The sequence below is a fragment of the Callorhinus ursinus genome, unplaced genomic scaffold (assembly GCF_003265705.2).
Source record: "Callorhinus ursinus isolate GAN/ISIS: 27379988/994484 unplaced genomic scaffold, GSC_fseal_2.0 scaffold13, whole genome shotgun sequence".
Taxonomy (NCBI): domain Eukaryota; kingdom Metazoa; phylum Chordata; class Mammalia; order Carnivora; family Otariidae; genus Callorhinus; species Callorhinus ursinus.
The window spans coordinates 26,029,427-26,045,517 of NW_027397075.1; the positions used below are offsets into that span (position 1 = coordinate 26,029,427).

The following is a 16,091-nucleotide window of genomic DNA, read 5'->3' on the forward strand; positions in this document are numbered from 1 at the left end:
GAACATTATGTTTTTTGTTTAATGTGGTCACAAATAATGGAGTTGTGCTGACTGGCTTTGTAACTTATGGACTGAATATACTTTTTTAGAGAAAAGTGACTTACCTATTTTCTTGTTTTAGTACACTTATTTTAATGGTCTGCTTAATGAAAAAAAAGGCTTTTTTTTTGCTGATTCATACTGCAGCAAGACAGTATATTATAATCAATCTTTTAAAAACAGTTATTTAATTGCTTACAAAATATATCTGCTGTGTACCCAGTCTTATGCCAGTTGTCTTTGGGGATAACAAGGGAAATATAAGACTCTGTTGTGGAGGAGTTGGTATGTTTTCTTAGCAGGGAAAATTAAAAAACAGTGTATGTAATTATATATTAAAATATGTAGCAGATAAAAATGTTCAGAGTAGAGATCAGGGTGTGTCCAAATTTGTAGGAACCAAAGCATCCTAGAGCCGTTATGGCTGGAAGGCAGTGTAGATACTATCTATCCTAAAGCCTTTATAGATGAGGAAATGCTGTCACGGTGGTGTAGTGTCTTGCCTTCAGTCTTAACTCTTGAGTTAGGCATCAGAACACAAGACTTCGGACTTTCTAGACTCCTCCTCCCTACACCCCCAGTCTCTCCCTCTATACTACATTACTGCCAGTCAGAGAAGACTTTAAGTAGAAGATGAGTCTTAAAGCTGAGCTTAAGAAAGGCAAAAAGAATTTGGAGGAATGGGAAGACAGGGAAGCACATTGCTGGGGAAACGTTCAGGATTGTAGATAAAGAATGAGGCATTTTTTCTATGTGCAGGGAGGCTTTTGGAAGTTTTTGAAGTAAGGAATCCTGTGATAAAAGTGATATTTTAGGATTAATATGGTGGTGTGCAAGGTGGTTGGAAATAGGAAGCAGAGACCATCCATGGAAACCAGTATATAAAAATTGAGGCATGTGGTTTGTTGACTAATTGCTCTACACACTGTTAGAGATACAAACAGGACAGTTACCTGGCCTCAACAGGCTTTCAGTCTAATAATGATATTATAAAATAGGGAATCCACAGTACATATGTTGAGGATGTTGTCCAGTTAATCAAACAGAATAAGGACCTTTAGAAGAAATTCTTGCCAGGTCTTTATATTAGGAACTATTTTATTTCTGACCAATGGTTTTGTTTTTAGTCTTTTGGACACTGGATTGTCTAATTGACGTAGTTTCCTTTTAATCAGCTGCAGCGTTTAGACCGAGTTATTAACCTGAAAGGTGAGATGGGTAATTATGGTATGCGTTTTTCTTAGCCTCCTCATGCCCAGTTCCATTTTGTGTCCTTTTTTTTTTTTTTTTAAAGATTTTATTTATTTATTTGAGAGAGCGAGAATGAGAGAGAGAGAGCACATGAGAGGGGGGAGGGTCAGAGGGAGAAGCAGACTCCCTGCTGAGCAGGGAGCCCGATGTGGGACTCGATCCCGGGACTCCAGGATCATGACCTGAGCCGAAGGCAGTCGCTTAACCAACTGAGCCACCCAGGCGCCCCCATTTTGTGTCCTTAACTTTTGTTTTATATTTCTTTTATTGCTTCTGTCTTTAAACTCTTGTTATTTTGTGTTTCATGTAGGCTGCCTTTATGTCCTTTCTGGAGCAAGGCAGGTGTAAATAAAATAAAATTACCATCACCATGACATAATGATAATGTCTGTATTTTTATAGTACTTTAAAGTTTATAGCAGCACTCTCATTTTCATTACCTCAGTTGGTCCTTTCAGGCAAGTATTATTACACCCATTTTATAGTTGAGTAAAATAAAGCCTAGATTAAGTAACTTTCACAAGGTCATGTGCTCAGTAAGTACAGTGTTTGGGGAACAGCAGGACTTCCAGGTTAGTTGTTCCTTAGGCTGTACAGTGGGGAGTGGTGGAAGGTAGTTTGGGACTGTTCTGGAGTGCTCTGAATACTCAGCTTTGGTGGTGTAGGAGTTTGGATTTCTTCTGCTAGGCAGTAGGAAGCCATTGAATTTTTTTTGTTCTGGACTAGCCATGATAAAAGCCCTTAATTTTAAGTGTTTAGCAGCTAGTTAGAGTCAAGAGGGATGCTAAGGTTTTGAACTTAGATTACCAAGAGCAGTGCCAAATGAACAGAGGTAGGGAGGTTGGAAGAGGGAGCCATTTGGAGAATAGGCAATGAATTCAATTTTGGAAATGTCATTTGAGACATGATTGGGTGGATATTATTAGGTTACAAATTCATTGTGAAGATCAGAACAGTTTTACTGAACTAAATGTGTAATAAACATACAAATACTAGGATTGAGATTTGTGCTCATGCCACTATGTGTGTGGACTGAGCACTGAGTCTGAGCATTGTAAATCTAGACCTCTCATTTTGACTTTGCCACTGACTTCTGTGGTTGTTTCTCTCAACAATAAGATGGTGATAATACCAGTGTTAGAGCGATGCTGTGGGGAGTAACAAATTGATAGCAGAAGCATTTTTAAAGTACTGTAAGAGTTTTTCTTACAGGAGCACAAGAGTAAAATCAGTGATTTTATTACTTGTGTTGCTGTAGAGAAGGAGAAGCTTTAGCTTTAGATTGATTCTGTGGGGCACCTTACTGCAGGTTGTACGCTTCCTTGTGCAGCCAACACCCTGGGAGAGGGAATACACTCCCCTGCTACTCTTCTGAAAGTTTGGAGGTGGAGGTGTTGCATTGTAGCAAACATAAACTTCTGTTATCTAGCCCCCATCCCTGCCTATGCATTCTTATCTTATGCTACTTCCTTACAGAGCATGACTCAACAGTTCCACCCAGGAAGTCCGCTTATATAGGCCCACCACAAACACAGTTTCTTTTAGCAGATTTAATTAAATATTTTTAAAAATCTACCTGAAACTTTGTGTTGAAAAGCTGTTCTGGGAGGGTGGCTGTATTTTAGTCTCATGCTTGTTTTGGCTTTTTTTCATCCTCCCTCCTCACCCCCTATGCTCCTGCTCCACAGTCCCCATCCCAGTTTGAAAGTAAACCCACCAGGGCGCCTGCGTGGCTCAGTGGGTTAAGCATCTGCCTTCGGCTCAGGTCATGATCCCAGGACGAACCCCTTATCAGGGAGAGCCTGCTTCTCCCTCTCCCTCTGCCTGTCGCTCCCCCTGCTTACATACTCACTCACTCACTCTGTCAAATAATTAATTAATTAATTAATTAATAAACAAACCAACCAACCAACCAACCCACCCCACTGTTTTGGTCAGGCTGGCATTTGGGATGCTCCACGAGACTGTCTGCTCACACTGTCCCCTCCTTTGTAATATCAGTGTGATGTGGTATAGTGAGTTGACAGATGTGGGTTCTAGATCACTAATTAGCTTTGGGACTTTGAGACAAGTTACTTCACTGATTTTTTTCCCCCTTCATATTTGTAAATAAGAGAGTTTTCACACTTTTATTTATTTATTTATTTTAAAGATTTTATTTCTTTATTTGACAGAGAGACACAGCGAGAGCAGGAACACAAGCAGGGGGAGTGGGAGAGGGAGAAGCGGACTTCCCGCTGAGCAGGGAGCCGGATGTGGGACTTGATCCCAGGACCCTGGGATCATGACCTGAGCCGAAGGCAGCCGCTTAACGACTGAGCCAGCCAGGCGCCCCTAGTTTTCACACTTTTAAAAGTCATTGGAGTTCTTTTTTTTTTTTAATTCTTTTTAAAATGAATTTTAGGCAGAAGCTTATTGTACAAAAGGTAAGAGTGGAGCTCTTCTGATTGAAATAGTTGTCAGGGGCAGGAAAAGCAAGCATCCTCCCTCTGTTTTCCATTGTGGCCCTTAAGGCACTTCCACAGGATCCTTGAGGACTCCTGCTGAGCACACTGTTTGAAATCTCTTGTCCTTGTTTATCATAAAGGACCTATCTGTTATTCTGTCTCCAAAAATAGCTGATCTCTCAAGCCTTTGCTACTGTCCTAGTTTCTCTGAGTTTAGCACTTAATTTGTGTTCATTTAGCTAATTCAGCACTTCATTATACACAGTCTTACTTTCTTCTCTAATTGAGTTATATAAGTAAATCTTGTCTCCTCTAAGAGCTTTGAGAGCAAGAACACATTGCTAGGGACAGAGTAGACATTTAGCAGATAATGCTTGATTGATTAAATTAGGAGTTCTCAGTCTTTGCTGGGATAAGAATCACCCTTGGAACTTTCTCAACATGCAAAGGCTCAGGCCTTACTCCAGGGTTTTTAATACAGTAGAGATCTGGCCATACCTAGTTTAAAAAAGCTTTACAAATGATTCAGTAGCACTGAATGATTAGGATAATTTAAATTAGGATGGTTGCATTCCAAGACTATTGCTTAGACTGTTTTGAACCAGCGGTTCTCAATGTACCAAAAAGGCTCTATAGTGGAAAGACAAACAGAACTAGGAAACCTAGGTTCGGGGTTCCTGGGTGGCTCAGTTGGTTAAGCGGCTGCCTTGGGCTCAGGGCATGATCCTGGGGTCCTGGGATCAAACCCCACGTCAGCGGGGGCTTCTCCTTCTCCCTCTGCCTCTGCCCCCTGATTGCGTGCGCTCTTGCTCTCTCAAATAAATAAAATCTTTAAAAAAAAATGGAGGAAGTTGAAGTCTTCTTTCAATACCAAAATTTAAAACAAAAAACACCTAGGTCCTTATTCTGTTTGTAGCACGTGTAGCTTTCTGATGTCTAACTTTTCTGGCCCGTAAGATTCTCATGGATAAATTATGGATTGTTTTCATACTTTTTTTTTCTTTTTAAGCTATGGAATTCTTCAGTACTATCTTTTGGGTGAAGACCAGTAAACACAGATACTTTGAGTAGCTTGGCTTTCATCTAGATACCATTTTAATATATATACTACGTATATAGACTGATGGGGTGCTTTGGTGGCTCAGTTGGTTAAGCATCTGCCTTGTCATGATCCCAGGGTCCTGGGATCGAGCCTTGCATCGGGCTCCCTGCTCAGCAGGGAGTCTGCTTCTCCCCTGCCTCTCCCCTGGCTTGTGCTCTCTCTCTTGCTTACTCTCTCTCTCAAATAAAATCTTTAAAAAATACATAGACTGATAAATTATTGAACACTACATCTGAAACTAGTGATGTACAGTAAGTTGGCTAATTGAATTTAAATTAAAAAAACAAACAAAAAACCCCAAACAAAAAAAGAATATAGAGCATGATAGACTTGATCCTATCTTAGCAATAGAGCTCACATGAGAGAGGTAGTCCAGAAAGGTGGTATTTAGATTTTAAACTTGAAACGTCTTATTAGGATGTGAATGAACAAGGATAGTAAGCTTATCAGGAACTGTAATAGTTCTCAATGTGAGCATGAATTGGATTATAATTAACCAACCTGACTGGTCCTTCTGCATTCACTTAATTCAGTAAATATTTATAGAGCGTCTTTTATTCCTTGCCATTTACCCAATACTGGAAATAGAATAGCCAGTAAGATGGATACAGTTTTTGCCTTCAAAGTTTATAATCTGTTGGGCAAGTCATACATTAAATAACACTGTTCCTACTTAATTGAATAAAATATGGGAAATCCAGAGTACTCTGAGTAAGATACAGCCAGAAGCATAAGATATCTTATGGAAACACCTAATCTGGACAAGAGGATTTGGGAAGGGTTCCCTAAGGAAGTGATGTTTACACTGAGACATGAAGGATGAATGAAAGTTAATCAGTCCAAGGCCAAGTAGGAAGTAGGATTGCAAATGTTCTAAGCAAAGGGCACAGTATATATACATTACTCTTGAAACTGGTGAAAACACAGCACTTTCAAGGAACTCAAGTTTGGTCTGTCTAGTCTAGGAAGACTAAGATTTAGCTGAAGAGCTGAAGATGATTTTATTATAAGGCTATTTTTATATGATCTTTGTCCTTTTTAATGGCCAAATACACAGGCAAAATCTGTGGAAGAGATTTCATACCCTCCACCAAGTGTATTAATTTCCAGTGACCATAATAACATTTATTAAGTCTTTGTGCCAGTTACAAAATGCTTTATATGCATTTTTGCATTAATCTTCACCATGGCCCATGAGGTGTGTGTGGTTGTCATCCTCATCTTTCACGTGAGAAAACTGTAGTTTAAAGAGGGTAAGTGGCGCATCTAGGTCTCTGACCTGTTTTGATTGTGGCAGTAGGCAATTAAGAGAATTATCATGCTCTTAACCAGTAAATTCTGTTTCGAGTCACTTGGATGATGAAGTATGTACCAACTGTTTATCCTTAGTGCACTTACACCGTTTCCAAGCCCAAATTGTATGGTCTAGAGCCAATTTTATATTCATCTCTAGCTTGCTATTTGGAGAGATGGACACCTGATTACTATATCTATTGTTAACTTAGCTTTCAGGTATCTCCAGACGTTGATTATTAAAAATATTTTGCAGGGTGCCTGGGTGGCTCAGTCAGTTAAGCATCCAGCTCTGTGCTCAGTGCAGAGTCAGCTTGTCCATCTCTCTACTCCTCCCCCTGCTCTCTCTTTTTCTCTAAAATAATAAATAAAATCTTTAAAAAAATATTTTGAAACTGTACAGACTGCTGAATCCGGTAACCCATAAATTCTGAACAATTTGGATTTCTGTTAAGAATTTAAAACTGAAGCTATTTGCAGATGTTAACATTCAGATAATTTTTATTTGGGGAATTGTTTATTTTATATTTTTTCATGACCCAGTTTGCTACTTAGGAAATTAGGACTTACACTGTTGCTTATTATTTTGATTAACATGTCTTTAAAATATTTTACAGAGAGGGAGGCAAACCATAAGAAACTCTTGACTTTAGAGAACAAACTGAGGGTTGCTGGAGGGGAGGTGGTTAGTGGGGATGGGCTAAATGGGTGATGGGCATAAAAGAGGGCACTTATTATAATGAGCACTGGGTATTATATGTAAGTGATGAATCACTAAATTCTACTCCTGAAAATACTACACTATATGTTAACTAACTTGAATTTAAATAAAATCTTGGAAGAAAATATAAATAAAATATTTTAACATTTAATGAGTTGTGACTTAAAATTGATGTACAGGGAAATACCATGCATTTGTTTACCATTCCCTTTACCCCTTGCCAAGCTGTTACTAAACCAGGGGTGTAGCTTTCAGTTGAGGAAACATGGTGGTTGATCATTGTTTCTGATAAGTTAGTCATTTAATAGTATTGGTGTTCTCAACCATATATACCCTGTTTAGTCTTGTCCAGTGTCACCCTGTTTAATTGTTATGCTGTTTGTATCTGAAATATTTTTCTTTACACTGCCTTGCTGAGAGCCACTCTCCCCCACCCCCACTCCCCTGGTGCTTTCTCATGCAGTCAGCCGAGAATGCTGTTCAGGAAGACTAATATATATATACTTACATACCAATCAGTTAGAAAGGAATTGGTGAAAATCCTTTGATATTATGATAGACATTGTAAACATCACTATAGCCTGGGAAGACAAATTAATAATTTAATGAGTATTGCTGTAAGAAATCATGTTGTGAATTCAGGAACTTAGGCTATAGTGTCAGAGCCATTGCCAGCTCATGATGCTGGAATCTTGTCTTATCAGTAATGTACTGCTATAAGGACCAGTATGATGTTGGTTCAGTTATTGAGCCCCTTTCCGGAATGTGCTCGTGAGTATGTGCAGACACATACCCATTGGTGCATAGTGCATCACCCTGAATGTGCCTGACCCCTCATGTCTGTGCACATAATTTTAAAAAGGAATCGTAGTGTACATCTGTTACGTAACCTCCCCCCCTCCTCTTTTCTTAAATTTTTGGAAGGCTCCCTATTTAGGATTTTTTCAGGCCAGTAAAATAAACAGTTTTTTTTTTTTTTTTGCTAGGTGTAACTTTGGGTAATTTCAAGGCTAACTTTCTTTCTCCCCCCCCCTTTTTTTTTTAAGATGTCTCAACTTTATTTATTTAGTTGAATAACTTCTAGGGGCATAAATAACAAATGACAAATTAATTGTTGAATTATGACTCAGGGTGGCCGTAGCTGATCAAGGGTGATTCTTAGGTTAAACGGAGAGGCGCAGTGAAGTCAGCAAAGGGGCAATTTTTACCTTGTCTTATAAAACTAGAAAATACTGACATGGCTTCAGGTTTCAGTTCTTCAAAACTAATATAACCTGCCATTTTTTTTTTTAAGAGGTTTTATTTATTCATTTGAGAGAGAAAGAGTGCGGGGGGGGGGGGAACGGGAGAGGAAGAGAGAGAAGCAGACTCCCCACTGAGTACGGAGCCCTGACATGTGGGGCTTCATCCCAGGATCCTGAGATCACGATCTGAACCTAAATCAAAAGTCAGACAGTCAGCTGACTGAGCCACCCAGACGCACCATAACCTGCCTTTTTTATCTAACAGTTGTTCATGAGTATTCTTCCACATCTCCCCTCATCCTTTTCAGTGGTTACGCAGTATTTTATTGTATAGGTGGACCAACTAATTTACTTGATCCTTTTGATATGTTAGATTTTTTCCCCATAGATATAAGCATCCATCTATAATGGTGTTTTTTTTTTAAAGATTTTACCCAACATGGGGCTCAAACTCACAACCCCGATTGAGGTGCATGCTCCACCCACTGAGCCAGCCAGGCGTCCCTATAATGTTTTCTTTTTTAAAAATAAATTCTTAGGAATAAGAATTGTAGGATAAAAAAATCATGGCTTTAAAAATTTTAGCTATGGGGACGCCTGGGTGGCTCAGTTGTTAAGCGTCTGCCTTCGGCTCAGGTCATGATCCCAGGGTCCTGGGATCGAGCCCTGCATCAGGCTCTCTACTCAGCGGGGAGCCTGCTTCTCCCTCTCCCACTCCGCCTGCTTGTGTTCCCTCTCTCATTGTCTCTCTCTGTCAAATAAGTAAATAAAAATAAATAATAAAATTAAAATTTTAGCTATGTTGTCATTGTATATTTTTACCTACAATATATATTTTATCTGCAGCATTTAATAGTACCAGTTTCCCCACAAGCTCTTTTAAATTTTTGCTATGTTGATAGATGAAAAGTATTAACATATTTTCATTTTCATATTTTACTGTAAGTTGGGCATCTCTTTAAATTTTTTTTATTTTTCTGTATATTTTTCAAATGTAAAACTGATTTTTTTTTCCTTGTTGTATTGCCCTGGTTCCAGCCTTTCAGAATACTTGTGGTTTTCCTGAAAATTTATAATTTAAATATTCTCTTTCCATGAGTACCTCCCCGTTCTTCCATCTAATTAATTCTTACCCATCTTTTGAGAAGTAGTTTAGGGATGAGAGAAGAGATTGGGTCACCTACTGGGAACTCTTCAACTTCCCTACTCCCTTCCCCATTTCCAAGTCCGAGTCAAGAGTTAGAGACCTTTTCTCTGTTTCTATACATCCTATTCAGCCATCTATGGTAGCACTTTTATTTTTTTTTTTTAAAGATTTTATTTATTTATTTGAGAGAGAATGAGAGATAGAGAGCACGAGAGGGAAGAGGGTCAGAGGGAGAAGCAGACTCCCTGCTGGGCAGGGAGCCCGATGTGGGACTCGATCCCGGGACTCCAGGATCACGACCTGAGCCGAAGGCAGTCGCTTAACCAACTGAGCCACCCAGGCGCCCCTATGGTAGCACTTTTAATTACTGGTGAACTTGTTTCTCTTTTCCAGAATAACCTAAGCTCTGTGAGGTTAAGGACTGCATTTTGTCCCTGACATTTAACTCATGCTTCCTATGTATTTGGTGCCTAACAGGGATGTGTTTATTTGCTTTTTGCTTTTACAAAATTAATTTTACATCTGTTACACCAAACAGCATTTTATTTTTTTATTTTATTTTTTTTTTAAGATTTTATTTATTTGACAGAGAGAGACACAGCGAGAGAAGGAACGCAAGCATGGGGAGTGGGAGAGGGAGAAGCAGGCCTCCCGCGGAGCAGGAAGCCCGATGCGGGGCTTAGTCCCAGGACCCCGGGATCATGACCTTAGCCGAAGGCAGACGCTTAACCACTGAGCCAACCGGGCGCCCCACCAAACAGCATTTTAAACACTGACCTATATAAACTCCCCTAGTAAGATAAAGCAAAGACAAAAGTATCATCTTAGAAACAACACCATCACTTAACAGACTTCAAGCATTATTGCAGTTTAACTTTCATAATTTTGACAACGTAGACAGCTAGTTTTAACAAAGAACACTTAAGCAGATATGACTGCTTTATTAGGTAAGAATTTTACCGACGTTACCTGTATTACGGTGGAGCTGATCTTCCCCAGGCTGTACAGTGCGGAGAAACCTGTGGCCCTTTCCGCTGCCTTTGCACGTGTCAGCCCTGGCATCTCCCGGTCCTGGGGGACTGGTTTGGTGATGCACGGGGGTGGGGGGGTGGGGCAGGATTTCTTCTGAGAGCTTTACGGCGTGGACCAGTGAAGGATAACCTCTGAGATTTTGTATGTGGAATCCTCACCAACCCTGTAAGACCTGGGGACTCTCAGACCCGTGTAGCGGGGTCCAGCTCGCTCCTGGGCAACCCCGAAGGCTTCGAGCAGACGGGCTGGTTTACACCGCGCTGGCCAGGCCTGCCGTGGGTGGTGCCTTAGGAACTGGGCGTCTGCGGCCGCGGTGCCCCGGAACCGCCCGTGTGACCCGGTCTGGCCGGGTGGGCGGGGTCGGGAGCGCGGAGCGGCGGGCCGCCTACCCGCCCCCCCCCCCGATCTCCCCCCCCCCCTTCCCGGCCCGCAGAGCCAAACCTCCTGTGCGTTTGGGAGTGCCCATGGCTTCGTTTCAGTGGATGGCCGCTGCCAGCCGGGGAGGGTCAACAAGTGTTGATGGAGTGGTGTTTTGATTTTCACATTTTCTTCTATTAGTGTATTTCTAGTGGAAGAGGAGAATGAACTTGTATCCTTAAGAGAGCCTGGGGTTATCACAAAATGAAAAAATGTCATGGCCCATGTAATCTAAAATTGGTAATTATGAAGTCTTCTTTTTCGTAACACATTGGTGTTTGTTTTAGATACCAAATATTTAAAATTATACAACTTTGAGTAAAATTTACTTTCTAAGGAGATCTAGCATGTTTATCCTGTGCCTTCGACTACTCTCTCAGTGAACCTTGTTATATTGATCTGCCATGATAAGAAGCACATAGGGAAGTGAAAAGAGCTCTATCTCTGGAACTGGACAGATCTGGGTTGGAATCTTGGCTTTGCCATTTACTGGTTGTGGGCCAATGGGCTAGTTATTTAGCCTCTTTGTAGTATTCTACAGAATAATTTATTTTGTTTAACAAGTTTATGCATAGCATATATTTTCTGAATGCTTAGCGTTTACAAGGCACTCTTCTGAGTTTGTGTTGGTAACCGCCATAGTGCTTGCCTTTATGGAGTATCCCATGTGCCAAGGTTCTCTTCTCTGTGGCTGTTAACACATTTGCTCTCTTTCCTTGGATCTGTAGCTAATTTCCCTTCCACTTAGCAGAGCTTCAGTGACAGCCAAGTCTTACTAATCTGGAACGAGCTTGTATGCAGACTAACCATTGTTTAAAGGAAATAGTGCATTTTTGAAAGAATAAAAAACGATCGGCAGAAACATCTACGTATTCTAAGTGATCTCTCATTGACCCTGTATGGTAATCAATAAATGCTGGCTGTATTTATCATCTTGGTAGTCAGATGCTTTCTTTTTCTAGCCATCTATTAGCTGTGCAGTCAGAGAGAGGGGACAGTTTGTAGTCTGGGTAGGGACTGGTCAGCTCTGGCACTGTGATCTTGGAGAGCAGAATCATACCTCATCCTTGTACAATATGTTCCTTTTAGCACAGGGAGAGTAGTAGAGTGAGCATAAATTTTTACTCTGTGTGCTCTTAAGACAGTTTAATTTTTTGCTCAAATATTTGGGAGGGGAAGGGTAAAGGAGGACTGGAAGGATAATGCTGTTTGGGCAGTCTAGGAGTTTATTTAGACTTGATATACTTGATGGAACTCAACCTAAAATCTTTCCAGTGCTGGATTGAACAGGGGTCTAACCTTCAAGCAAACATGGGGTTCCCTGAGGCATGGGGAACAAGAAATATAAAGAAGCTGACAATAAGGAATAGAATTTAACTTCTGAATAGAGATGGCTCAATAGTGTTATGTGTGAACCAGAGTTGACATAGAGCCATGACAGCATTGTAAAGTCTCTTGGTGGCTAGGAATGATGACAGCAACCTTGAAGGAGAGGTTACCCAGCAGAAACATGATCATGCTTGTTGTGGAGTTTAAATATCTATCTAGATCGCGCTGGGTTAGTTAGAAAGCTGAGTGGTCAGTAGTCTCAGATTGTTGCAAAGCGTAGGGTTTTTCCTAGTATTTGCGGGGTGGGCGGATGCGGGGAAGGGCTCAGATAAGACACAGCTCATGGTAACAATCTGTTTTTCCAGGTAGTACCCTTTTGGACATTTTTATCAAACAGTTTTTATGTTTTCTTTGTCAACTTTAACATTTTTACAGTGTTGAGTGATACCTGTGGAATAATAAACATTTCTAAGAATGGTATATAACCTTAATTATGCAGTAAGTTTGGTTAAGTTTACACATTTTTTTAATTTGCCTCATTTCATTTGTCTAATTTATATAAATAAATAAATAATTTGGGATATTCCCTCATCTTTTCTCTGTACCCCTTCTTAATTTCCCTTCCCTCTTTCCCCAGTTAATTGAGAGTTGGCTGGATTTTATTTTTTCAATCCATACATCCTATTTTCCAAATCCTTCCTCCCCCTTGACTTCTCATGTGACTTTTTAACTGACCCCTTAAATTTAAAAAGACAGTTGTTCTTATGATGCATTAATGCAGACTCTCCATTTGTTTCATTTTGTCCCCTCCCCCCAAATTTAAGGTGTTTTTTAAAGATTCATAAACTAGCAAGAAATGCAGAATAAAGATGTAAAATAAAATGAAAGGCCTAATATAAAAATCTAATATTTGCTTTCAGTGGAGCATAAATATTTCTCTAAACTTCATATTAGATGGTGCAAAAAAAAAAAAACTAGTCCATTTATGCCCATAACATTTAAAAGCAAACACACTTTTGTTTTAAGAAGAGCGCAGTTCCTTGACACTAAGATTAGAAGGAAATTTCTCCTCTGAGGCCCTATAAACAGGACCCCATGTTGTGGAATGATCAGTGGCCTCATTGTAGCCTACTATGGATGCACCAGCAAATTTCGTAATGTCCCTCTATAGGCCAAACATAATCAGAGGACCTCAAATAAAGGCATTTATGTGGTGGAGAGGTGAGGATAATTCAGAACAGAGTCTGAGCTAAAAGAGGAAGAGATTTTGGAATAATTAGAAGGATAGAGGTAGTGCGTATCCTTTAGTCAATCTTCTATAGATATTCCTTTTCTGAACTTTATGTTGAGGAAGGAAGTGTATCTCTTTTCACATTAGTACAGGAGTACTGGCAGTAAGAAGTTTTTTCAGAATAAATATCGGGCTGCACTGGGTTTGAAATTCTGTCTGTTCGTACTTATTATTGAAGGTGTAGAGAGAGAAGGCGGTCTTGTTCAGGAAGACTAGTCGGCTGTTCAGGTGGCCCCTCAAAGGGGTGTTACCACATTGGCAGGCTTATTGGCAGGCCTCCTTCTAACCAAATACAGGATCAGACAGAAATAGAAACAATGCTTGCTGGTGTTAACCTATCATGAGAAATATACTTGCGTGGTGGACTAGAATTGTTGGCCATTCAACAGTGTGTAATCTTGCTTTAGGAGAAGCCAAATTATAATCAGAAGAGTTGCTTAATAACTCTTCCTTGGTCAAGGCCAAGGAAATTAATTAATTATGCTAATGGTCAGGACATACCTTTTCTGCTGGCTAAGGTATATTTTGCCCTGAACGGTGCTGGGCACATCCTGAAAATTTTTCTTTTCTAGGCTTCCTTTTCCTATTGTCAATCCAGGCACTGTCCTCTAAAAACATTGTTTGCCACTGACAGAGAAAACTTGGTTAAATAGTCTACTTAAAAGGTGTTATAAATAAGGGAAAAGGTTGATACTTGATATTTGGATTACGTGTTCAACTCCTCATGTTGTCCTTGTTTGCCAAGCTGTTAAGGCATAGTTAGCTCTCAGTTCTAATAAGTATGTTTATGTTGCATAGTTTTTACTGCTTTGCCACAGTAAAAGAACATAGCTAAAAGTGCTGCCCATAGGCAGCAGTTCAGGGGGTAATTTTAATGCATATGACAGGTGTACACATGCCTCATAAACTGCTCTGGTGGCTTGTATTTTGGCATTGTAGCCAAATTTGATACTCCCATCCCACCTTTTCCTTTTATTTTCATTCCAGCAGGTGCTGGGAATGCTAGAAGCAGATTACATAGCCGCTTGAACAATATGCTTTGAAAAGTGATCACTTTAATGCAGACATGGAAGTTTCCTCTCAGCATTAAACCAGAGTTTAGGAGCCTGGAATGATTGAAATTGACATTAGGTAGAGGGACAGGGTGGCATTAGGGCAGTTGGCTGTCTGTTTGAAAAAAGAATTTGTGTGTCAGGGTCATTCCTTATGCCATACACAAAAATGAGTTCTGGAGAGATTAAAGATTTAAATGTTTAAAGAAAAACTCAGAAAAGTACTAGGACAAAATTAGGGATAATTTTAGTTTAGTTTTGGGAATGGAAAGCCTTTTTGACATGACACACAACTCATAAAAAGATTTGATAGATTTAATTGTGTAAAATATGTAAGGTTCTACCTGCCAAAAGAATCCACAGATATGTATATAATGTGTGGAGAAAATATTAGTAGCCTATATGATAGAGTTAATTTTTTCTTTTTTTTTTAGAAGATTTTATTTATTTATTTGACAGAGAGAGATACAGCGAGAGAGGGAACACAAGCAGGGGGAGTGGGGGAGGGAGAAGCAGGCTTCCCACTGAGCGGGGAGTCCAATGCAGGGCTCAATCCCAGGACCCTAAGATCACGACCTGAGCCGAAGGCAGATGCTTAACGACTGAGCCAGCCAGGTGCCCCTAGAGTTAATTTTTTTCTTAATGTATTAAATGGTCTTAGACATCCAAAATAAATGACAAATACCTCAAGAGAAAAATGGACAAAATGTATGAGTAGCCAGTTCACTTAGGAGTATAAATGTTTCAGTCCTGATTCTCAGCTGCAAAGACAGAAAGATAAAAAATGACTCTTCAAGTCAGAAAGATAAAAAAATGAAAGGATGAAGAAATTGCAAGATGTGTGCTTTGGGTGGGGTAGTGGGGAAATTAACAAGGTAGGGGAAAGAATAGAGTTGAAATGAATTCTGGCAATTATGTAGAGGTAATTTATGAGTGGTTTTATATACTTGGTAACTTTATTGCTTTAAAGGAGGAGAAAAATATTTAAAATCAGGCAGTAGTTAAGTAGTGAAGGGATTCCTGCCATTTCGGACTTATGTGGGACAACAGATAAGTGACTTGGGTTTATGCCTTGCCTGAGCTTGTGCAGTAATTGTTAATTTGTTCCAAGAAAAGTGTCTCACAGATAATTGAAAGTCATCTGTTGTTTTAACTCACTTTTTCTTGTGCTGCTGCACAGACATCTTTAATAAATGCTTCCAGTGTCCTGATGAAGGTACTGTTTTTGTGGTGGTTTGAAGCCCTACCCGAGTTTTTCAACATTATGTTTATGGGAATTTGCATTCTGATTCAGAACTCCACTCTGGAACTTTTGAGTTAGGGGACCCCTTGTTTTGTAATGAACTTGTCACCAGGAGATGGGAGTTAACCAGCAGCCCTCCTTCTCTCCTCGTTCTCACCGGCCAGTATAAAGCAGTAACCTTAGCACAGCATCTCTTCTGTTGTGACCTACTTGTCTTCTCCAGGCAGGGCTCCAAATGGTCTACAGAAGCTTTTTTCTAGTGCCAGCTGAAATAACTCCTTTAAAGAGGAGTCAGAAATCTCCTTGCTTCTAGGTACTGCTGGGTTGTAAACATAGTAATATCAGCAAAGTTAATTGAGCAGATGCAGTGATGCTGTTCTAAGAATTTTAAAGCAAAATTTGCTATAAGTAGATAAGTTAGCAGCAAGTTTTGTTGCTTGAGCTGAAAAATTAATGAACAATTTCAGTTGGCGGTATTAGCTT

The 16,091-nt window shown here is 39.9% G+C and overlaps 1 protein-coding gene across 11 annotated transcripts in view; it reads left to right on the forward strand.

The window, feature by feature from the left end:
* POU2F1 (POU class 2 homeobox 1) overlaps positions 1–16,091 on the forward strand; it is a 173,401-nt gene that overhangs the window by 6,194 nt on the left and 151,116 nt on the right. For 4 of the 11 annotated variants that reach the window (XM_073899957.1, XM_073899963.1, XM_073899958.1 and 1 more), the window contains exon 1: positions 14,969–15,921. The exons of the other annotated variants lie outside the window; for them this stretch is intronic. The gene's annotated coding sequence lies outside the window, so the exon portion shown is untranslated. Of the gene's footprint in view, positions 1–14,968; positions 15,922–16,091 lie in introns of those variants that run through there. 11 annotated transcript variants of the gene reach the window in all.